Source organism: Amphiprion ocellaris, chromosome 8 (genome assembly GCF_022539595.1).
Source record: "Amphiprion ocellaris isolate individual 3 ecotype Okinawa chromosome 8, ASM2253959v1, whole genome shotgun sequence".
Lineage (NCBI taxonomy): Eukaryota > Metazoa > Chordata > Actinopteri > Pomacentridae > Amphiprion > Amphiprion ocellaris.
Genome location: NC_072773.1, coordinates 25,372,568 through 25,397,714, shown reverse-complemented (window position 1 = coordinate 25,397,714; position 25,147 = coordinate 25,372,568). Strand labels below are relative to the sequence as shown.

The 25,147-nt window shown below is 40.0% G+C and overlaps 1 protein-coding gene across 1 annotated transcript in view; it reads left to right on the top strand.

The window, feature by feature from the left end:
- Positions 1-25,147, top strand: part of LOC111574184 (cadherin-4-like) — a 232,095-nt gene that overhangs the window by 74,212 nt on the left and 132,736 nt on the right. The gene's annotated exons all lie outside the window — the stretch shown is intronic.

Genomic DNA, 25,147 nt, shown 5'->3' with positions numbered 1-25,147 from the left:
CCAGGGAAAACAGATTGATTTGTGTACTGCTATCAAATAAAGACATTTTGGAAGAAAAGAACAGATTCCCTCTTAATCTATCATATGTATGTGTTCACTGTACTTGACCACACTGAAAGTCTGCCTACCTGTTGGAAATGTAGGTGAAATGCTTGTTGTAGAAGTGTCTCACTGTTTTAAGACTGACATGTGAAGGCTGACTGATCTGTTGTCACAGTTAGATGTGGAGGTCGCACCCTGTGGACCACATCTTGACCTTGTTTCAGAAAGTGGAAAATCTGTTTGCCACAAGACAAAACACAAAACCGCGTGCTGTCATTTTTGTTGGCCTTGGGATACCTGCCATTAGAGGGCAACGCAGACAGTCATGTTCAAGGATGCTGCCATACACTCTTGTTTTTTTTTTTTTTTGTGACATTTGTTCTCTGAGAGAGATTTAGAAAGCCGGTGATCATTTTGGTGGACTGCTTGACAGCATGTGGTACTTGGAAATGGCAGAAAAATTAAGTGCATATAGGTTGTCAAATTGTTGGTTGTCAAAGTCAGAACAAATGCCAGGATGCTCAGTTTTACTAATGGTCCTGCAGTTGTAGACTTCTATTAAAATGCTTGGATGGATGGTTATATTTATTTACATCGCAGGTACCTCGTGCTCATATTATATGGAAACAACTTCAGAGGTTGTATCAACACCATCAAAGGGATTTCTTTCAGTGATCCATGTTCTTGATCTTCATTGCTAGATTTTGCTTTCTGCCTGCTCCAAGATTGCTTGAACTGAGCTCAGTTTTCTGAAAACAAGGATTTTGCAGTGTTGCAAAAAAAAAAAAAACATCTGCCAAGATAAAATGCTCTTGGGAATTGTCCAGGTTTTCACTTGAAGTACACCCTATATTCAGTTTCCATGAAATCTATGCATAATGGGGAATAGAGTTGCAGGTGGCGTGTAAACAGTCCTGCCTTAGCTTTATATTTGCAGACAGTCTTCAGTGCCTTGTAGAGGAATAAACTGGTCACAATACATTTTCATTCTCCTTAAAATAGAAATTCAACTGTGACATCTCTAAATGGTTTTGTCTCAAACTCCTCCTTCATTGATGCTTTTATCTGCTTCCCTTCTGTCTGAGGTTTCTGTCTAATTGTACAGCGGCAATATCACCAAGTTTCTCTGTTTACATTTAGACAGCAGAAACCCATTTTAGTTAATGTTTTACTTCGGAATCCTCATTCAATTCAAGAATACATCTCGCTGTAGCCAGTTTTGAAATGGGATTTTTGTGTTTGGCAAAAGCAACAATGGGCACTGTCATTTGTCAAAATCGTTTTACAACTTTATCAATCCCATGCTGATCATATTTTGTTTTTAGTTTGAATTTGAATTCATTGCTATTAGTAAGTGGGTGGAAAAGTGAGAGAAGGACATTGTTTGAATTCAGCATTGATTGATTTGCACAAGTAGATTTGTATGCTTTTTTGATGAATTGCTGTATATGCCAGAATGTCCACATCACCATTTCCATCTCAGTATTGCTGGTAAGCGTATCTGTTTTCTTCCCACTTTCCTGCAAAACTAATGGAAGTCGAAGCTTGGCCACCATTGTATAAGCTCTGCTCGAATCTTTCCATTCTTTTAAATTTAGCTTCCACTGATCCCATCCTCAGGTATATAGAGGAGGCATGTCTCTATCATGTCTTTACACAGTGGCCCCCAACAAACTCCAGGGTGTTTTTAAGGATTAACCACAGATTGAGTTTTACTTGCTTGAAGCTACCAGGAGCGTGTTTCATCGTTACCAAGCCACAGAGTTCTTCCCCAATCCAGTCCCACATTCATCAGTGGTTTGTGTGTCTGAGTATCTCTGCATGTCTGAATATGAGCTTAAGTGTATATTTGTTGCATTTCCACTCCTGTCACTCATTCTCCCGCAGTAGAACAATACACAAGCCTTCATCCTGGAGAAAATGTTATCACAGTGTCAGATCATCACTGTGGAGAAAAGCAGAACAAGCTCACAGGCCTTCACGGCAACCAGAATAATTATTTTCCATCAAAGGCGATAGCACCACCAAGGGTTAAGAGAGAGGGGAGCTCTGGAGGGAGCATGTGTTAATGTCGTTTATGACTTTGCAAATTATACATTATAGGCAAGAGCAAAGTGGAGACTCAGGAAACGTAATTGCATTGATTTCTCAGTGATGGCTACAAATAATGACATTTCTCTTGATCCAGGGAAAGAACGGGATGGATTGTGAGGCCCGAGGCGCTCGCACAGGCTCTTACATGCGCTCAGACTCCATCTCATGATGCCTTTTAAAAGCATCATATCACATGGGCGCAAACACCAAAACATTAGTCTACATACACATTCAGGTCATCATCTTCTGCCATCCAGCCTAGATACAGACTAAACACACACTGGCATGGCATACAGAACACAGGCACACAAATCTGCATGGAGAGACACACACACACACACACACACACACACACACACACACACACACACACACACACACACACACACACACACACACACACACACACACACACACAGATCTTATTGCTTCATCTCCACCATGGCTCTCAGTTTCCCCTGGAGGGTTCGGTTTAGATGAAATGTCAGTTTTAATGGAAATGGGAATGGAATAACAAAAAGCAAGTTTTCTTGTATTGCATTTCAGTGAAGTGGGAGAAGGTGTTTCTGCTAGATGGCACAACTCTGGCGTTTACTAGTGGCTCATATGGTACGTGGCATTAAATTCAGCCCAAGGCAAAGGACATTGCTTTTATAGCTGTCATTTCAGAGTGGAGAGTGAAGCTGCACTGTTTTTCTGTGGCACACTAAATTATGTTGAAATGGGGAGTGAGGTTAAAGTGTCGCCGGAATAGAGCACACAGATACACTACACAGTTAGCTTTTGCAGACTGATTCACTTACGCGGGCCATCCTGTTTACATTTTGGCATTTTTAAAACACCATATAGCAAAATGAAGCCATTGGTTTTCTAAGCAGCGAGATAAACTGTTGCAGCGCCCCCCATATCTTTTCTTGCATTGACAGCGAAGAATGCTACAGAGACACTTGGAAGTGAAAGATCAAGAATAGAGGATGTCACCGGACAGGTCTGTCATTCTTTATTGATACTCCGTGACGATAGGTCTCGTCACGCAGACTCTCATCTCTCACCCTTCTGAAACATGATAAGGGGGGCGATCTCCTCTGTACAGCAGTTATCTCCATGCACATATCTCGGCTCTCTCTTTGGACTGCTGCCGTATCTCTGCATCATCAGGAGAATCTTTCTCTTTGAGGGAGGATATCTCAGGGTCCAACTTTATCGCTTCATCGCTCATCACCGCGGTTTCAAAGACCCAATCACATGCTGAAGACACAAGGGGTTGCATTTCATAGGGACACTGTGGCGAGCTTTTGTGTATTTGCACATGCTTACCACCAGTGTGCTTAAATGTGTTTACTGTGTCTATGATTGTGCATTGAAAATGCCTTTGCCTCTTCCCCTTCTCCCCTCTATTCTTTTCTCATTGTGTGTGTGTGTGTGAAAGACTAACAGCAACTTGCCTTTCTGTTTGTGCTCCATTAACTCCCTTTTCTAGTCTTTAGCTTTTTTTGGATTGGTGTCATGCCCCTAATCCCCACGCCGCGTGAAAATGGGCCCCCATCGCTTCCCCACCAATTCCCCTCTGCTCTACTATGCATTGCTCGTTTCTTCTGTTCCTTTTTAGCCCCACTTGTCCCAATCTGTCACTCGCTCCGTCTTCAGCTAACCTTTGTTTTGATGTCAGAGGCCAACGCTCTCATTTCACACTGCAACAACACTGCATGGTACTTAATTTTGAACTGCATTTGGAAAATCACAAAGAAAAATCACAAAGGCACATTTCACATGACTTCACTCTTATTGTTTTTGTTTTTTTTTGTTAGGTTTTTTAAATTCTACCTTCGGATATTTATATTTGTTTTGTGAGGGGGGAAAAAATCTGGAATGAAGTGATACTGCATTGAAAGCAGGTGGAATTATCACAGGCCATTTAGCAGGAATGTTTAACTCCTCTTAATTAAAGTAAGATTTGCAACAGCTTTAAAAATGTATGTGAAACCAAATGAGTCGTTAAGATGGACATTTTTGCATTGCACTCCATCTCTCCCACATCCTCTGTTCGTCTTTCTGCTCCACTAGCCACTTTCGCTCACAGCCCTGTTCCCTGCTCTCATCTGACAGTATCTGCTGAGGGGGGTAAAAGCTGGAGACAGGGACAGAGACGCTTCAATCTTGCTCTCTGTCCACTCTGCATTTCTTATTCTCCACTGTAGCACTGCTACTTTCCCTCATTCTTGCCTGGTGAAATATTTGATGCGTTTTCCCGCTTTCTGTTCTGTCCCCTGCTGTCTTCCTCTGAAGTCCTTTTTCTCCCATCCATCTGTTCCTTCACTCCTTTGCCTCTGCTTGTCTCTCCTGTCTGTCTTTCTCTATCTCTTTTTGTCTGTCCTTCCCTCTCATAACCACTTTTTGCTTCTTTGTCACTGAGAATAAGCAGGAATCCCCCAGTTAGCCAGTCAGGTCATCCCAGCGCTCTGTGTTCGGCACCAGGACAGACACAGCCCAAGGTGACTGTATGTAGAACACTCCTCAGGAGATGGGGGAACACCTGCTTGGACAAAAACACATACACACACACATGCACATCAACACAATATTCCCCCATCTGTTGCCCATCAAAAGTGGAAAACCTTCAAATTTGATCCCCGTTGTTAAAAAAGAAAACAAATTCAGGTTAAGGGAAAAGCCTTTCATTTCCTGTAGTTGTTTATTACTGCGTTTATGCAACAACAAAGGTCAGACGTGATTAAACCTGTCCTTTTCTGCTTGACCATATTTTTGAGCTCTGGTCTTTATCTCCATATGCTTTAATAAGGTCGATATAGGCTTTGATAACCAGTTTATGCAACATTGATTTGCTATTGAGCCTGATTGTTGCCAGACGGCGCCCAGCAGGTGGCCTTGAGGGGTAATCAATTTATCAGCAACTTTAATCGACAAGGACCTCTTCAATAAAGACAGACAGTGTGTCCCCAGGTAATCCAATAGAGCCAGACACACACACACACACACACACACACACACACTGTCTCTGTGTGTGTGTGAGAGAGAGGGCAAGACAATGTTAACATTTATGAGTTTCTCCATGAGAAACAGTGAGTAAATTGTGCAAAGGCCAACATTCACAGTATTCCAGTGAGTGTTCCAATGATCCTCTTCTCCTCTATCTCCCCCTTTATTTCTTCCACATTTTGTCCTCCCTCCCTACTTCCACGTTCACCCTCCATATCTTGTTGTGTAGGTGAAGATGAGTTATAGTGGCCAGAACGATGCTGCTGATAGATGAAGGTGAACTCAGCTCTGGCCTACAACAGGAGACTTTAGAGGACACAGAAGCTGCCATCCATCCTCGTAGCCACCTACATACACCCAAACTCAACACACAGTTTGTGGTACAAACTGGAATTTTTGCTGCTGTTGCTTTACAAAGTGGCTTACACTTAGCATGTTTTGTAGAAGATTTTCTTTTCTGGATGGAAAAAAATGTGACCCATGTTGTTATTCAGGATCCTCTGTGGGAAATTTCTCAATAACCTATAATTTGGCGTGTCAGACTGTAAATGCAGTACATTACAGTGTCTTCCTGAAATGTAATGTGTCGGCAGGGAAGCCTCTAAACCACAAGTTTACTCTGCAGCACACACGATGCCAAAGTATCATTTCCGTGCACTAAGCATCGCCTTGTGCATTGAAAAATATTCATGAGTTTGCTACATACAGCGTGTTTCCCCCAGAATCACCTGTAGCTATACATACCCTTAGAGGATTCCAGCTTTCCCCCTCCATTCAACCCCACTCACTGGTTTCTCTAATCAGCCCAGTGACTGTTAACTCAACATATCCCAGCTTCAGTGTTAGGGCAGTTCATCTTGTCACGGTTTAAAGGACACCCCTTCTGCAAGTATTATCGGTGTCCTACTTCAGTGCCACACCTGCTCCTTTATCAGCCACACGATTGCGGGGATGGTGAGCAGTGCCGCTGGGAGAGCCCCGAGTCCCACTTCCTTATCCTGCGCACCCAGGTGTGGCCCTCTCCCACATCCGCTATCGGCAGGAAATTACACGCACCTTAAGCCCATTACCACTTCAAAAGGAACAGGCACGGGGAAGTGGAGTGGAGTCTTCCCATTAGTGCCCTGCAGCATTCAGTTGCGCTGTACCTGTTCCCACTGTCAAGAAATAATTAATAATGGCAAATTCATTAGGCTGGCAACAAATAGCATATAGGTCATCCCGGGGTCTACTGGTCTTGGTGAAGAAAGGTGCTGCAAATGTCAGAGTGTCTTATGGCATTCACTGTATTGAGCTATAAATCTATTCCAACAGAACAGGTATATGAGAAAAATCCTTCTTGGGATTTATTGCTTCGCTTGCAAAAGCTACGGATTAGAATTATTTATTGCTGAGCATGTTGCATTTTTTGACTCATGAGTAGACTCCATTTTCCTGTCATCCGCAGTTTTGATGGCACACCAGAAAGCCTGATGATTATACTCCTTTTCCGTAACGAGATATTTTACCACCAGCTGACACGCACTGCAGTTCAGTATGTAAGATGCGTATCCACTGGCGCTACAAATGTTTACATGTGAATAAATGGATGTGTGGAATGAGAAAATGGGGAGAGAGTTTGAGGCTCAGGAGGAGAAAGTTATCACTGCTGTCAGCAGAGTTGATCTGCGTGTCATCATGGCTGCTATACGTTAGTTTAGAATCCATCACTGCAGGGGAAATGTTCTGTCGCAGTCGCTATGGAAACAGAATCAGGAAGTACAGACAGTGCTGCCCCAAAGTAGACGGAGTGGTAGTGAGCACACACATAAAATTGAAATTACTTCCAAGTGAAGAAAAGAAATAGAAAAAGAGATGGAGAGATATGCTTGGTTGGACAAGCAATGCGATGCTTGACTGAAATGATTAAACTGTTACTGGCGGCTGGAGTGTGTGCGTGTGCATGCGACTGCATATGCTTTTGTGTTACATGTGTGAGTGTTTGTTTTTTTGTGAGTCACTGCAGAGGAGATGAAAGGATCTTTGGGTGTCATAAAACATTAAGGTCTTGTACTTATCTGGCACTCATCTCTCTCTGTGGCCCAGCTAAACTGACTTGCCCCTAATGCAACACACATGGTCAACCTGCTGAATATTTTCAGTGGGAGATTTGGCTCGCCCAGTGCTGGCATGAGATCCACTCTGACGAAGGTGACATACTTGGCATGTCATCACTGGGCAGTAAAAATGAATTATACAGCCCTTACATGAAGGAGGATATCAGGACCAGATCAAACATATGGCTCTGTTTCCATTAATAGCTGCAAAAGAAACCTCCTTCCGTCTTCTTCCATTCCTCAAGTTTCAATCAAATACAGAAAAAGACACGTGAAATCCACTGGATCAGAGAACTTAATGGTGCAGTGTGTAAGAAAAACAAATCCCAATTTCCTTCAGCTGCATGAACAAAGGGCCCAATCTTCACCACCATTCCTACTAGTGTTTGTGCCTCTTTAATGTCCATAAAGGCAAGAAATGGTAATGGAGCCACTGGAACTATTCTACTATCAGCTGATGGACCATGCTACGCTGCTGTATATTTGCAGTATTTTTAGTAAGCTGTGACAGCGACAGAAAATGCCTCTGTGCACACATCAGGCGCCCTCACTCTGGATGGCTGGCTTTTTATCTCGCTCAAGATAGGGTTAATTCCAGCGGGATAACCAAATGACTTGAAGTTGAGGAGAAGACTGAGCAGAAAAACAAAACACACAACAATCAAATTATCCAATGAATTATTCTGGTTGCTCTGACAAAAAGAATTTATCAGCATTTAAAAAAAAATCTATTGAAACAGAATCATTGAGAACTGTATTTTTGAATTTGTTTGAGTTTGTAGAGAACAGCTAGTTTAGATCCCAGCATTTTCCCTTATAACATGTTAAATGCATCAGAAAGTCCAAACCCACATTGATCTGTCACAACAGTTATAATGGATTAAAATACAATACCTCTTAAAGGTTGGATTGAAGTAACAGATGTGACAGTTTGCTGTCTGTGTCAAGTGACTGGTTTATTGATAAATGCTGTTCACTGTTTACTTGTGATGGCAGATGGCTGTAGACCAGCGATGCTGATGGGTTGTTTTCCCAGTGATTGCATAGTTCTGGAGCTTGGCTTGAGCTGGAGTCAGTAAGAGCGTATATTTCCCATTTCTGAGACATGATGAACACATCATGTCCCAGAAATGTCAAAGAATGTGGGGTCTTTGGGTTCTCTTGGACCAGCATCACAACTTAAGTAAACAGAGATGATATTTCAACACAGATATGGTTTGGTTTTGCATTGGTGATAATCAGTTGGCTCCTATGAAATGCCTCTCAAGATTTTGAATGTGGCCTCCTCAGTCAGATTTGATGAATTAAGTTTTGCTTCAAATATGTGGTCAAGATAAAGGAGAAAAATCTTAAAACAAGAAACAGCATTTTTTTGCAAAGTGAGACACAAACCTCAGAGGTATTCTGTTCTTGAATTCTCCCCATTTATACCATTCAGATCTGCTTTAGCATTGTTGAACACTGTATGTGCAATTGCTACTGCACTTAGTATCTATTCCGTATATCCAGGCTGCTAATAAACTCTGTATCAGCAGCACTGTACACAGGGAGGGTTAATGTACCTTCTACTGATGCTGCAACATGGTTGACCTGGTAAAATCATGAATTGTATGCGTTTTTTATGTGTTGGTCATTCACACAAGCCTGGCATTATCAGTTATGGCTACTTCCATTTTGCAGTTTCCTTCACGCAGCACTCTAGCATCTAGTGTTGCACTTAAATTGTTGCAAACCTGTAGTCCTCATTCATTTAATGGAGCTGCCTCTGGTTTCCTCAATAAAGAGAAGCATCAGCATCTTTCAGCTGGTCTGCAGGGCTCATTTAAGGGGCCCAGGGCACAAGATGCCTTATTTCTCCACAGGCTATGCTTCCTGCTGATAATTATCCTACAGGCTTTACACAACAATCCAACATGTTCTGCCTAACAGTGAGCTGCCTGTGGATTCTCTCCAGCTGTAATCCACGATTCTTGTGTCTTCAGGGGATTATTTGGGGGTGTTTCAGTGTCTGACTGCAGGAGTTGCTGATGTACAGTAGAGGAAGCACTCGATCGGGTTGTGGAAAAAGAGTAGATGAGATTAGCCACGTCTAAACCAGCCTTATCCACAACAATCCCAAACAATCTGTGGTGCATTTCCTCGAGGAAAAAAACAAAACAAAAACATGAACATTAGACTAAAACATGGTACAGTACTCATGTCTGTTTTATATCAGCTTTGTCAAAATGTTTGCCATTGAAAGACAGATGCTTCCATCACTGGTAGTAATGCCCCAGTGTTTTTAATCTGTCAGTAGAGGTGGTCTGTGTGGAAGCTGATGAGATCCTAATTTGTTATTTCAAGCTAATTTTCCATCTAACTTAGTGTTTTTAGCATGCAGTGTTGGGTGTCTTGGCACTGAATTTATTATTTATATAACTGGGTAAATGTTTTTTACATTGTTTGCCAAATAGATTGGGCTTTTGTCCATTATCTTCAATGAACATTTGTAGTAGGGGATGCCAACTAATGATGTATATTCTTATGTAACCCTGTGACTCCAGCCACGGTGGTCAGATCTCTTTTGTGTAAGAGAGTCAAGAGGCTTAGCAGTTTAAAAAAAAAAGAAGTCTAAATAAATAAATAAGCTAATGTATATTATACAGGCCTTTCATGCTTCGAGAATTCTGTCATGAACTTGTTTTGTGTCTTATTTTTAGTGTTTGATTGCTAATAGCTCGGCCATTTGAAAAAGGCTCTTATACCCCTCTCAGATTTCCACCCATAACGTTGGTTTTTACTCAAAATGCCACCAGCCCCCCACCACCAGCCCCATGTCCGGGGGCTTCAGTGGCAGATCTTTAATAACGAGTCAGCCTCCCGGAGTGTTAGTTATGTTTTAGAGTGGAAAGATTGGAGGTTTGAGGTTGAGTTTGTTGTTGTCTCTCTCGTTGCTCTCAGCGGGAGCTAAGCAGTGTGATGGATTAGGCAGAAGGAGTGTCCGCTGGTTTAATGGCAGGTCCAAGGCAGCCTGAGGAGATGGTTTTAATCATATTTGCCTCCTCATTACCCTCCCGTCTGCTGCCTTAGTGCTGCGCTGGGATATCAATGGCAGCCAAGTGCTCCCAACACCACATACACAGACACACATGCACACAAGAACAACACACCATCAAATCCTATAAACAAAGATTGCTCATCATGACCTGTTGTCATCTCAGATAACTTTGCTATGTTTACAGATTCAAACTGACAAGGAAAGGCAGCAGCAATGACGAAAAGCATAATACATATTGATTTTTATAGAAATAGCACAGAAAGTGTTTATAACTACACCAAAGAGATCTCTCTTGATATTGTAAAAGTGGCTTTTGTAATATTTAAACTGAGATCGAGAAACCCTGTTGTAATTCATTGCACAAATTCTGTTTTTGATACCGCAAAAATAGAAGCATTGTTTCTCACAATAATAGTCAAGATGCAGAATTAGCTTTGAGAAGCGGTGGCTTTTCCATAATAAGCAGAGTAGTGACCTTGATGATGGCGTGTTGGGGATAGACAGCTGGCTCTTATCTCCAAGGAGACTTGCTGGAAGTCTGCAGTGTGACAGTGATTCCTATCATTCATTTAGCCACGACCTCATCCTCCTTCAGTAACATCGTAACAAATGCGGTCTCACAGCATCTAAACCTTTAAGGAGGGGAAAGAAGAGAAACAGTCTGTCTTCCTATAGTCCCTCCCATACTTTAATCACACAAGTAATCCATGAGCTGCATGTAAATCACAAGCCAGTAAAGTTTGACTGTGATTTTCTTTTTCCTTTTTTTTCTTTTCTTGTGTTTGCTCTTGAATCCAGTGTGTTTAAAATTGATTATTGCAGTTCAAGGTTCGGAATGGTGTTTTGTTGTGGTGCTAATCAAAGAGTTTGTTGTGCGTCTGTGTTCGGGTTTGAGGGCAAAGGGTTTTATCTTTAACAACAGCACCTGAGTAAAATAAATAGTCGATGATTTGGAGTCACCATGTCTCCACTACTATTCATTCATTCTTTCTATTGTCCTGTCTTTTTGTATGTTCTGGGGGTGCATCATTCTTTCAGTCCTCTTTGTCAATTTTCTGTGGTCTTTATTTATTTATATTCAAACGTCTCCCTGCTTGTTGCCGTGAGCGATGTGAGGGGGCTAATTGCATTTTCAGCAACCTTGTTAATGACAATGTTGTAATGGCTTTCAGCTATTATTGAATTGACTTTCAACATTGCCATTTTAGTTTACACAACTGCCATTTGCTTAAAAGCTTTGCCTCTGTACTTCTGGACAAGCTGGCATGGTTTAATATGTGCATGTGATAACAGGTTTATTTCTGTGAATAAAATTAGTTCCCAAAAGAGTCCATGGGGACGGATTTTTCAAGTGTGTTTTGGCTTTGGTGCAGTGCGTATTATTTTATGAAGTGTGCAGGTGTCACTGTTGTTTGGAAATAGAAATTGTACTTCGGGGAATTCAAACCTAAAAGTGTGTAACCAAAGTCTATTAGTGGTTGCTTTGTTTTTATATGTTCACATATTATATTAGATTCATTTGGTTTTAGACAAATTGCACTGACTTTTCCTGAGTGTAACTCAACCATTAATTATTTTCTATCTTAATAAGCTGATTATAATAGTTCTAAAATATGCCAGTTGGTTAGCATTTTTTTCCTGATGTTTCCACAGTTAGTTATATCGACTGGTTCCTAAAGATATCTAAAGTATCTATCATAAACATTGCATTTTTGTGTTTTATGTTCCCACACTGACAAACCTCAATTCATCAGACTTATATATTGTGTATATTAACACATAGATGCACTGTTTCTCTGCTTTGGTCAAGTACTCCTGAAAGCCAGCACAGCATATACAGGCACTGACTCAAAACATCAAATGCTGGACTAAAGCATAATGCACTCATGAAAAGGAGCAAGATGATGTGATGACTGCTTTTATCACCATGAGTTTCCTCCAAGACCAATCCATGAGGGCACTGAAAGAAACAGATCATGTTCTCACCTCTGTCCTCTGCTGCTCCTCATCCTTTGTTTCTTTTAGTTGTTGATGAAAGAAGAACACTGTTACCACTGATACCAGCACAGTAAACATACCGATTTTCCGAAATCAAATCAAGGATGCTTCCTTGGGCTCTTCCAAGTTGGGTCCTTCAGAGGCTTTGCACGACCCCCTTTTCACATTCAGAGAACACATAATCAACTGTGTATTGAGTGGTGGGCATCATTGAGAAGTTCCTGCCTTCACTTCAGCATAGGATCTTGGTTGTTTTAAGAGTGCTAATGATGCACACAGACGTCCCTGGAAATCTGCTATATAAAGGAGTCGGCCCTTGGTAGAATTCAAAGCATGCCAGACATCGGAACAGTCCTTTTGCAGGTTTCATTGATGTAGAATTTTAGGAATGCAACCTTTCAGGGTCCTTCCTTTGTGAGGAGGAGCAGCAGTTTTGCTCAGTGCCTGCAAAGAATTAGGAAATGCATGTTTCCTTTGATATACTATCACACTTGAAAAATGTATGTGAAAAGAGAAATCTTAAAAAAAAAAAAAAAAAAAAAAGACTTGAAGGCTGTCAAACTGTAATTTAGTTTATACTTTTAATGAGCATTTTGTGAATTGATCGGTATGTATCACATAAACATACCCACATTTCTGCTTGGTGTATGTGTTCTGTAGTAATCCCAAGCTCTTAAATGTGTGTGTGATTGACAGTGGTGGCTGTTGGGTGTGACACTGTGAGTGTGCTGATCCCTCAGCTGGCCCTGCTTCACTACATTTCTCCTCTGTCCCACTTCACTCCCTTCATCTCCAGCTCTGCATTTATCTTACTCTTCATTCCACTGGGCAGATATGTCTTAGTTCTAACACCCTGTCTTTTTGTTGTCCTCAAAGTGTTTTATCGATATTAACCATCCCACGGTCTCAGTCTAATCTTTCTCTTACATTCTTTGTCGCCACGGGAGTGCTACAGTTCTCCCTGCAGAGGACAGTGGAGAGAGCAGACAGTCTTCTACAGCTGTGGTGGGACAGGATTACCTTCTTCAACCTTGCACACTGGTGCCTGAGGAAGGAGAGGGCGAAACATTTGAATCTTTGACTCCAAAAACACCACCGCCTTCAGTTTTCCGGGGTTGCAAAGTGTTTTTTGAATTTGAAAATGTGTCTGAGTTTCAACAGGGCTCAATCACTCGATCTGTTTTTGTTGAGCTGATGTCTGCTTGGTTCTTCCTTTCCAACTGACTGACAGTTCTTCCCTCACGCTGGGCGATTTAAGGCTTCGCCGATAAGATAGGCCTCAGGTGTGTCCAAGTCTAAAGGCAGGTTTTACTCTTCTTCGTCAGGGTGTTGCAGAGGATCTCAGAGTTACTGTCAGATCTCACATGCCTCTCCAAAGCAAAATTCAATTAAACTGCAGATTTACCCCATGGAGACTACCAATCCTGAGACTGGGCAACTTGTACTGGATGTGCTTTTTGACGCACCACAGAGAAGAACAGTAGAGCTTGCTTTTGTATTCCAGTATGTGTTTGCAATGTAAACTTTTGGTGTTCAGAATGAGGGATGCAATTTAAACATGTTTACTTTGGTAATATAATGGTGACGCACGATTAGTTTCATTTTAGATGTTTCCATTTTGTATTCCAGCAAAGCAATTTCAAGGTCAAAGTGTTGCTCTACAGTCTATCACAAGGTGAATGAAGGATGTAATTTCTTTAAGTGTAATACAAGATACAGCATCACTTAATAATGCATGGTGCATACATCGAGTGCTGCAGTGATGAAAATGACCTTCATCATATTAAATCCTGAACTGTAAATGAATTGTACCACTTGAAGCTACTATGGCCTGGCCGCTGAATACCTTGTTCTGGAGGACTAGATCTTGTCTTCTAACAGCCAGTCGGCAGGGAGAGCAGATAGGCTTCTCCTTCAGTCACCTCGGCCTCCACAGGCTTCAGGAGCTGTCCTCGGTGCTGAATTAGACGTTCAGGTAGGAGCCAGTGCAGCTCTTTCATCGGCCCTGAGGCTATTGTGCGGCTGTTTTTCATGTTGTGCTACAGTGCATCCACAAGTGGTTTATAGGAGCCCTGTCACAATGCTGGCTAAAAGTATTAGCCACACTCCTCCTTCGTTGCAGGATAGCAGGTTTTGTACGTGGTTCAGACAGGGGCTGAAAAGCTTCAATGACCTTTATATAGATAATAGATTGGCTTCCTTTGAACAGTTGTCGGTCAAATACCATTTACAGCCTTCTCATTTTTTTTTTTTAGATACTTACAGGTGAGACACTTTGTTTTAGGTTCCATCCTGGGGTTCCCAGACAAACCTCCCAATAATGTAATTGATGATCTGATGTCTTTTAACCCAACAAAAAAGAGAGTTATTTCTTCAATGCTGCGCTTGATTCCTCATGTGGATGTCTTCTCTATGTCTGCTATTAAGGGGACATGGGAGCAGGATCTCCAGATGAGTATTAGTGAAGTAGAATGGGCTGAAATTCGTAGAAAAATTCATTCATCCTTAATGTGTGCAAGACACTCTCTTATTCAATTCAAAGTGGTTCATCGAACACATCTCCACAAGTCTAAACTGGCTAGGATTTATCCCCACGTTGACCTGACGTGTGATAGATGCAAATCAGCAGAGGCCACTTTAATACACGTTTTGGTCCTGTCCTAAAATACCACAGTATTGGGAAGGTATATGTGAGGCACTTTCTTGTACATTAGGAGTCCATTTAAACCTGAATCCGCTTTTGTTTCTTTTTGGGATTACTGATGTGGAGTTAGGACTTCCTGCTGGGGGTCGAAAACTTATTGCCTTTTCAACCTTGCTAGCACAGCGTCTAATTCTTCCACAGTATCACACTGGATTAAAGATGTTTCATCGCTAAAGATTGTTTCATCTCAAGTTGGAAAAAATATGATTTGTGATGAGGGGCTCTGAGAAAAAGTTTTATCAGGTGTGGAGGCCTTTTTTTGACTTTTTTCAGCCAACCATCAACAACGGTACAAGAATGATTGGGCTCAGTAGTCTGGACGATTTGTTCACTGATGGTCTGAATGTTATGCGTTTTAAACAGTGTTTTCTTTTCTGTAAGTGGCAGTAGGGATTGATCAGTTGGTTTTATGTGGGTGTTTTTTTTTTCTATATTGTAAAAATTTCAATAAAGATATCAAACACTAAAAGTATTAACCACATTTAGTATGTGTAACATTTTGAAAGACACCAGACTGTTGAAATGTCTTCCTGGCCTTCATTCTGACAGGAAATCTGTTATCCCATATTTTTGGATTTGAAGGAAACATATTTAGACTCTTCACTCTCTTTATGACTCTCATTAAGTCTGTGTATAAAGAAATTCTGAAAAATACCAATATTGTAGTTTTATTAAAATAGACAAAACATAGTGGCTCCAAGATACTGTGAATTTATTAGTAGTTATTATCCCAGCTTTATGTAGACAACTTTTCGACTTGGCATTCATTAACTTCCCTCTAATTTGAAGCTATTTCCCAGGTCTGTGTGGTTTAACATGGATCCTCCACACTTTTAATACATTAATAACACGTGTTAGGCTCCTTTTATTTCTTAATATGTATTATCAATGATAAAATGCATTCTAAAGTAATATCTTGAGTTTTTAGTTTTCAGTTGAGGTCATCATACAAATATTTAAAATTTTAAAATTTTAAACATGTAAGTCAGATTTTGCACCCAATGCAGTTAACATGCAGTTCAGTGTGAATTACATGCAGCTCCAAGAATCACGACTCAGTCTTACCACACACATGTAGGTTGACTGTTTGGCACAAAGAGTTCGTTAAAACTGAAAAATTAATCAAATAAATAAAAAGAAAAGAGGATAAATAAATAAATGGTTAATTTACATTTGTAAAGACCTTGAGTGTAACAACAAGAGCACTGGAGTTTTGTTGTTTTTTTTGTTGTTTTTTGCTTTAAACAGAAAACAATTGATTTAATGGAAATAAATTTTTCATAGGTTTTCCTTTCCCTTAACTTATGCCATATGAAATTTTAAACACGTTCGGTTATTATTTGCGCTGATGTCGGTGGCCACAAAGCCTTGCAGGCTTCTATATATGGTTTGCGTTTTATGCAAGGTGTAAAGCTGAACTGCTGCTGAGAGCGAGAAATCGGCTCAAGCAGGCGAACACTATATCATGGCACTTGTAACTCTGCATACTGATTTGCAAATTCAGTTTGTTGCCATGCCCAAAACGAAGACAAGTTTTAAGGAAAAGTCAGCAAGTGAATTCATTACAAAAATAAATGCGGCGTTCCAACACATGCCTCACTCTGTAAATGGATACAACATGTGCACATGTGCAAGCATATGCACCATGCTTGTGCACAGACGGGGTGCAAGGAAAGAGAGATGGTTGGGTAAATCTGTCACATGTTAACCATTTAAATGTGCAAACCAGCTAAATATAAACAATATTTCTCAAGAATCACAGACTCCACCTTTAATGGAGAATTATACCACAATTCAGGAAGCTGTATTTTCTAATTATCCATTTTACTTAACTGCACTAGCTTTTTAAAAACATTTGCATCCACCGTGGCTGTTCCTGGAAATGTATGAACACATTTCTGCTTTTCATATTATTCCAATAGTCGGACTTAAAGCAACAGCATTTACATCTTAATAGCATGCAGTTTTGGTTTTAACACAGATAGGACAGTGTTTATGTTTAGCATTACATTTAATTCCAAATGTACCACATAAAGTATAAGAGTCACAATGTCCTACAACCATCTAACTGAATGAATACAGTGGAGAAGCACAGTCTACCCCGAGGCCTGTGTAATTTTTTGTCTCATGCTCAAACCTAGTCTTTATTATTAAGGTTTCACAGAAAAGTGCACCGTGGTTGGAAATAAAACATTGGTTATGAATATTTGTCTGCCTGTGTAAATGAAATAGTAAGTAATAAACAATTATTAAGGAATGCAGCAATTCACCAAAACATTTTCTGGAAGCTTTTCTGTGTGGCTGAGAACACTGCATACACATGATATTAGAAGTAGAATACAAAATACCAAAAAGAATACAACAGCTGCAACGTGAACCTTCAGATCTGTTGTATTAGTCTGAGACTGACATCGTCTTCTCCTTTATCTTTTTGATATAAGATATGTATGGTTGACTGACTAAAGTGCATCTATTGTTGTAGTACAGCGGCATCTGTGCTCGTCTCCCTCCTTCCAAAACAAGCAACATATGAGAATAAATTTGAATACGATTAAAAAAAAAAAAAGAAAAGCTGAATGTTTAAAAGACCTTGATAAGTTTCTGTTTATAATTTGAACAGCAAGGTTATAAAAACAAGAAAACGACATCTACTCTCGGCCACTGCTTATTTTGTGTTTTTGATTTTGCTGTTAAGAAAAGTAAATGCCGTATTTATTTTGACTTTGAAGCCGTCTCTTGGCATGTGGATGTGTCTGTTGTTTTTTTTTTTAAATAGCTCGTGAGTTTATCTTTATGTGTGTGTTTGTGCCGAATATGAAACACGTGCCAATATTTTATTTCTGTCAGGATATTAAGCAGAGTTTTAAGGGAGTGTCGGCTGCACAATATCTGTTATTAAGTAGAGTGGACACAGACAATATCTCTGATGGAGGACGGGCTGTTAGATTTATGAAAACCGTGGACAGAATGAGGGTTTAGGCTGCTCAGGGCTTTATACCTACATTATGTTAAATGAGCACTCTTGTCTTTTTGAATACTGAAATCAGACTAGCCACTGCTTAACTGCTCATCATCATTCACAGAGATAAAGAGGATCCAACAACAAAAACTTTGTAAAATAAGGTAGTATTTTGTCCAGGGCTGCCACTAATACAACTGGTTTATCAATTAATTTATCTACTAGTTGATTAATTTTCTTTAAATGATTTTTAGATAAGGAACAATGCATGTCCTGACACACCCGACGCACACAAACACACAAACACACAGGCAATGACACAGTGGAATAAGCCCAGGTTAGCCTAAGCATTTCTCAAACATGCATTTAATAGAAATTCTAAGATAGTGCACAGATGAGTTTTTTAGCATCTTGAGTGTATTTAGCAGCCACAGCAAAGCTCTTCCTACTGATGAATTGAAAACACTTACGATGGTTTTGCCCTTTTTTGTGGTGCATCTTCCACAATAGCAGCTTGTGTTTTTTTATTTTAGGTGGTTGCGTATTGCACTCGTGCTGCTGAGATATGTCTCTGAAACTTTACGCAATTGTTCCAACCAACTTTTTGTTTTGTTATAACTTGAAGTACTCCCATACTTAAGAGGGTACTTTACTGCAGTTGACGTTTTCTTAAATTGTTGCACTGAGTGCAGCCAACCAATGACTTTAACTGTCAGTGTCATTCAAAGTAAGCTGGTTCTTTATTAAACTAGGTATTCAAAATTATTGATAATCAAAGATATCGAATGAAAAGAACCATTTTACCATGATGCATTTCTCTTAATGCCACGGTGACAAAGTGAATAAGGTGTTTCTTTAGGTTCTTGTAATCATGTACTCCCCTTTCCTTGTGACTCCCCTTTTCTTCTCTCACCCCAAGATGTATCGTTTGTATTTAACTAGATTTTATGCAAAACATGGATCCATTTTTAACATGCATTCTTTCTCCTAAGAATTGTCAAATTTTGTACGAGCTCCCTCCCAAAAATGCATGCAGAAAGGAAACAATGAGAAAAAGTGACGAAGAGAAAAGCATTGAGAAAACATGCACTAACCAAAGATAGGCCAAGGGCAGGATAAGAAGAGACAGGAAATGAAAATGGGGGACAGGAAAGTAAAATACGAGAAGCCTCTTGTGGACGGCTGTGGGGGAGGTTAAAAAGAGAGAGTACATGAGGAGGACCGAAGGTGCCACTACTTCTCATCCACTGTCTGATCTGTGGGTGGCAGTGATGACTGATGGAAAACCACTCTAACTGAAGGTCATATCCGAAGCCCTGCCATTTTAGACTGCCACTGTCACAGGGGAAAGGATAAATAAAGCTCAGATTGTCGTGTTTATTCACCCCGCTTTCTCTGGAGCTTTGTCGATGGAAGACGCAGAGACGGGCAGATGAAGCTAGTAGAGCAGAATAAAGGATGGGAATGCCAATAGATGATTTACTGTTGTCTAAGTAGGATTTATCTTATACCTTCTTTCATCTATTTTTTACTACAGACATCCATACACTGCTGTTTTTGGATTAATATGCAATATAAATGCCTTAGACTTGATCCTCCTTGTTGTCTAGAATTGCAGATTTTTTAATGCATTCCTGTGATTTAATGATTAGTCCGTTCACCAGACATTGCTACAATGGAAACAGTCAGTCATGGAAATGAAAGGATAGCTTTGCTTCAAATCCAGCAGAGCAGGATTTTTGGTTAGTGAGTGTGATTATTTCTACAAGAGAGAGCGCACAACGGTAGCAATTACATAAGCATTTGTCATCAAATCATGCACAGCCCAAATAGAATGAAACAAATTCCTGGAGGGGAATAAACTACAGCAGGCAGCATGTTTCCGAGTTTGCTTTTCCCAGATTATCACAAGGCTTAAGGACAGCAGTCTGTCACTGCTCCAATGTCCCTGCAATCTGGCTTGGACACGGCGCTATTCATCTGACGCTGGAACCATCGCTGGAGCTGGAAGTTCAGACGGGATTGTTTTCCCCCAGGCAGGGCCGAACGCTCATGGCCAGACGACCTCACTGCCCAGCCTCTAATATCTGATCAAGAACCATCTGTTGAGGCTGCCAGAGCCCACACACTCCCCATCCCCCTGACCTCTCCAAGGAGAGCCCAGTGGGAAATCAAGCTATTAGTGGACTATTAAAAGGATTCTGATCACCATTTGAAAAGAAAAGCAGCACCGCAAAATTGTACTATCAAAACAGGGTGCGATGCAACTTTTTACTTCTGTATTAGTTTAGAAAGAGGCATGATTCTGCTCTGGCTTTCCTTCTTTCCACCAGTGATCCTGTATCACCCTTTCCCCCCACCTAGGTGAGCACATACTCTGCTATTTTCATACTTCAGCATCTCTGTACTGAACGTACTGGATGTGTTTTGAATCAAGATGTTAGAGTTTTCTAGTTCATAAAATTTTATCTCACCTAATCACTCCTTCTACAGATGCCAACACTTGGGCACCCAGTGATGCAATTAGCTTGGAATCCTTTTTATCGTGCAAAATACAAGGCTTTTGTGAAATTAAAGCCTCGTGGCAAAACGCTGTCATTGTGATCTAGCAAAGAGCCCATGTTTCAATGACAAGATGTTTTATGAGTGGACATATAACATGGAGTCATATGAGGGAAAGCTTGTAAGCATCAAGGAAAGTATATAGAATGTGTCAGAAGTGCAGTTCACATGAAGTTTTAATGGCCTGTGCGAACAGTTTCTGCTCCCGCTGTGTGTCGTGCAGCAACATCCGCCGGGCCTTGATAACAGTTGGTTAATGGGTAATGTGCCACACAAGAGTGATGCTGCACTTTCTGTTTTCATTTTGTTGCTGTAGTGCAGTAATTAATCCAGCTGAACCCTTTGTGCTCACAAAATAAATGCTTTCCATTTTCATTAATAGACAACTCATTAGTACATAATGAGCAAGAAGGCAGCACTCCCCGCTCTCCCTGTGCAGTATGCAGCAGATGAGCATGCGCTACACTAGGCTAATTAAAACCTTGGATTGTGTTCTGTCTCCTTGTATATTCCTCCCTGGGAAAAGCACAGGCACGAGCTTTTATAGTATTAGTTAAATGAGTCATGGTATATAAGGATTTTACACACCTGAGGTAGAAACACAATACAAATACCTGTTCTTGCACTGTATTTTGCGTGGCATGTTATGCATAACAAAAGTTGCAATTGTACAGCTTCAGTGCAAAAGCTCAGTGAGGATGAATGTCTGTATTTTTATCAAAGCTTTAAAATCTCTCCAACATGAAGTTAAAGTCATCTTTCGATCAATGGTTAAGTTTATATGTAACGATTAATGACAGTGACAAGGTGCTTGTGTCTGTCTGGATGATGGTCATTGGGCTCCAGTGACTTTCCATTCGTGTAATTTAGGGTTTTCTTGCATTAGGTGACATTTTTCACTTTCCTCCAGTCACTTTCTGTCACTGGCAGATCAACAGTGGTGCTGAAAAATCATCAATTGTGGGCATTCGGATGTGTGACTTTCTCAGAATAGGAAGTTGGTGCTCAGTGGGCACTCAACAATGTTCAGATTTAATGTTTGCACATAGCTTATGGAATAATTCTATATCATATACAATTTTAAAGAATTTATAGAGCCGTATAATAATTAGTCTCCCTAAAATCATTAACTTTCAGGTTAACGGTCACCGTTCATCTCGTAGTAGCTTCTTTTCTTCATGTCATTAAGTGTTGAGCTCTCACTGTGCACTAGTGAGCATGATTAAGAGATGAACAGCTACACTGTTGGAATTTATCCTAATAACATTATAGCAATGATATATCAATAGTGCTTAATCATCTGAAGACTGGCTCAATTGTTTTTTCTACCCTTCTCTGCACACTGTTTCTCCACAGTTTACATGCAGACACATTAACTTAGATTTATGTTTGTACACATTTGCAGCCATACTCACACAGAAAGAAGCACAATAGAAGCACATTTTCGTTGATGGTGTATTATGATGCAGCAGTGTGTAAGTGTGTGAGTGTAAGGATTCCTCACTCTATGATGGGGGATAAAAATCGAACCCAATTTCTGGTTGTAATTAAAACCATTCCTAGAGCGTCCCGGTGGAAGGCCACAACTTTAAGAGGTCAACAGAAGACAGGTTTCCAATAGCAGTCTAATTCAATCATTCTGGGATGTATACGATATGTGAAGGATCAGGGAGGGATTCCTTAACACCCACATATTATGAGCTTGTATTAACAATAGCAGAAAGCCATCTGCAGTCTCACCTATGGGTCTGACTAATGGACCATTAGCATTGCAAGATGGCATTGTCTGCTGTGGGTTGACTTTAACCAATAATGTCTGTAAAAATGCAGTTTTAGTGTGATTTTAATGCTAATTGCAACTGTTTATGTTCATATTCATGTCTTTTGTGTGTTGAGTTTAATGACCCAAGAGCATCAGAAAAGCCGTGAATTCAGACTGTGCAACTTTGAATATTCCAGAACAGCAGTCGGAAAACAAACTTGTTTCCCCCTGATTCCCAAACAGCTGCTCTACAGCATTTGTGTGTCAGAATTATCCAGCTGTACTCGCTAATAGTAGTCACAAGGTGTTTGTGACATTAAAAACGGTTGAAAATGTGGATTAGATAAGACATGAGAAAGATAAGAGTCAAAATAGGAAAAGTGTGAGGAATCCCCAAAATCTGCACCTTCAGCAGAGATTCATTTTTGAAGCTGCACTCATCACTGGTGCTGATAGGTCTCACCATCATCATTAACTAAAGTGAAATCCATCCCATGATGTTTATGGCTTCAATCTAGTCCGGTGCAGGTACGCCAATTCATCATTTGGGCATGCAGTCAAGATAAAAAGAAGCAGCTCATTGGTCACAGAGAAAGCACTCTCAATCAAATTGAAGCTTACCTTGCATATAATGTTCTATATTTTGATGCTCACGTGTGACAGATGGCACAAAATGTACCAAACTGTGCAAAAAAAGTGCTGACAGAAAACAGACGCAGACTATCTTGGAACAAAGTGTTTGTCAACTTTTACAGCAAAGCGCTTTTTGCACGGCTTGGCAACTTCTGTGTTATTTGTCATGTGAGAACATTAGAGTATGAAACGCAGATTCAACTTTATAGTCCTTTTTGTCTCTCTGAAAAAGTCTAAGTCTTCCCACAATGCTGTAGAGTGACACAAATAGATTATATAGGACGGTGTAGGTTTTCAGCTAGACAATGGTGTTGCTTATTCTTCAAAAAAAGAAAAAGAAAACTTCTTTCTGCTGAGACAGAATGAAATGCTGAGCAGAAAGACTGTGGTTGATGTCTTAGTAATTGCTCAGATTGCTCAAATGACAGCTGAGGAACAAATTTTACTGAAATGTAAGTTGAGAAGCGTATGACACATCACCGCTGCTGAGCACAGCTGTTATCCCTCTGAACCCCAAAAACTTCCAGCAGGTTTGAGAGAGATGCCAAAAAAATCAACAAAATCATACCATTTATCGTAGAAAGAAAATGTAAAAACTGGTGGAATCATTGGATTTGACATGTCTGTGTACTGTCTTGTCAGACAAATTATCCAAATCTAAGCTTTAAATTATGATACTTCATCATAATCATTTTATACTAGATGTCTGAATTTTTCCAAAAATAGTGCTTTACATCAACCATATTCTGTTAAAAGCAAAGCATTCGCTCAGTCATAGCCAAAATTCATGTGCCAAAAACTGAGGAACACATTGGCTGAAGTGGGCTGAACTGCAGGCTGTGTTCACATATAGCAGATGGGAGACAAGTATGGAAACAAATTAAAAATGCAAGTAATAAAACATCTATAGTATGTACAGTAGAGTCACCATTTGTTTTACTAGTACTTGGAAATTTAAAAAAAAAGAAAATGTTGTACATGATTCCAGATTTTTTTCAATTTTTGTAAGTGAAATAATCAAAGAAATTTAGCTTTCATATTTCCTTTTTTTAATGATTTATACCATTATGAGTTATTGTAACAGAAGAAATGTCTGAGTTCCCTCTGCTTTTAGCCATGGTTGTGCTGTTCACATAGTATTGGAGGACTTAGTGGTGAAAAATGAGGCCACAGTAAGTAAAAATGTGACAGGAGTAAATACTATGCCCTGAGCAAGCTCTACTAATATTTTTTTATAGTTTATATATATTAGTTTATCTATTTATTGGGGTCATAATAATTTGGTCTTACTCGAAACGCTCGCTAATTCAAGCAGACAAACTTCCCTATCTGCCTCTGTAGAAATACAGAAAATTGCAGGCTGTCATTTAGTTAAATTTGACAGTTTTTCATTTTATGATATTTCACTTCTCTTTCATTCTGTGTGTTCAATGAAAATACGGTCTCTGGGCAAATAGATGTAATTTTAATGGGTAATTAATGTTACAAACATCAACACAAATATTCTTTAACAGTGCCTGATTAGCCATTAAGATCTCTAAAATGCAGTTTAGTCTATGTTTGCTTCTTGACTTGTTCCCCTTTGAAATTATAGAAATCGTATTGCATTAAATCCTAATCATGAGTGTGCGTATTTACCTAAATTAATAATAAATCACTTTAGTGTCTGCTTTTCCATCACTTTTTTCCCTCATCTGCTTCTTTCTTTCAACCCTTTTGACGGTGAGAAGCCGAGTTTCTGAAAGCTCAAGCAAAACCGCTAAAAAATGTTAATTTCCATATTTTGTAAATTTATCTTCAAAATGTTGCCTTTAGTGTCCTCGGGCATGCTTTTGGGCAACCTTAACTTTGCTACGCTTCAATACATATTTTTTTTTGGGCAACCTGTATTGACATATGCTGTATTTTACATAATACTCCAACCCACAGGAGTGCTGCTGAGGGTGCATGGGCACATAAAACGCTGCTCACATATTTACTGCAAATTAGTCTCCAAATCCATATAAGCCACTGATAGCTGGGAAGAAATGCAGTAATCAATGACAAGGATTTTCTTTGCCTCCCTAAACGACGGAGTTATTTATGTGTGCTGACACCAATCAGCATGCTGTCTCGGCTAGAGAGGGAAGAAGTGCTTTCTTTTAATATTTATTATAACCAATCTGGCCTGTGTTTGTTATTTGTCCTTATCCAAACAATGGTAAAAAGAGCATGTTCCCACATTTTCTTCATATTTCTCTCGCTTTTCGATGTGTTATATCGG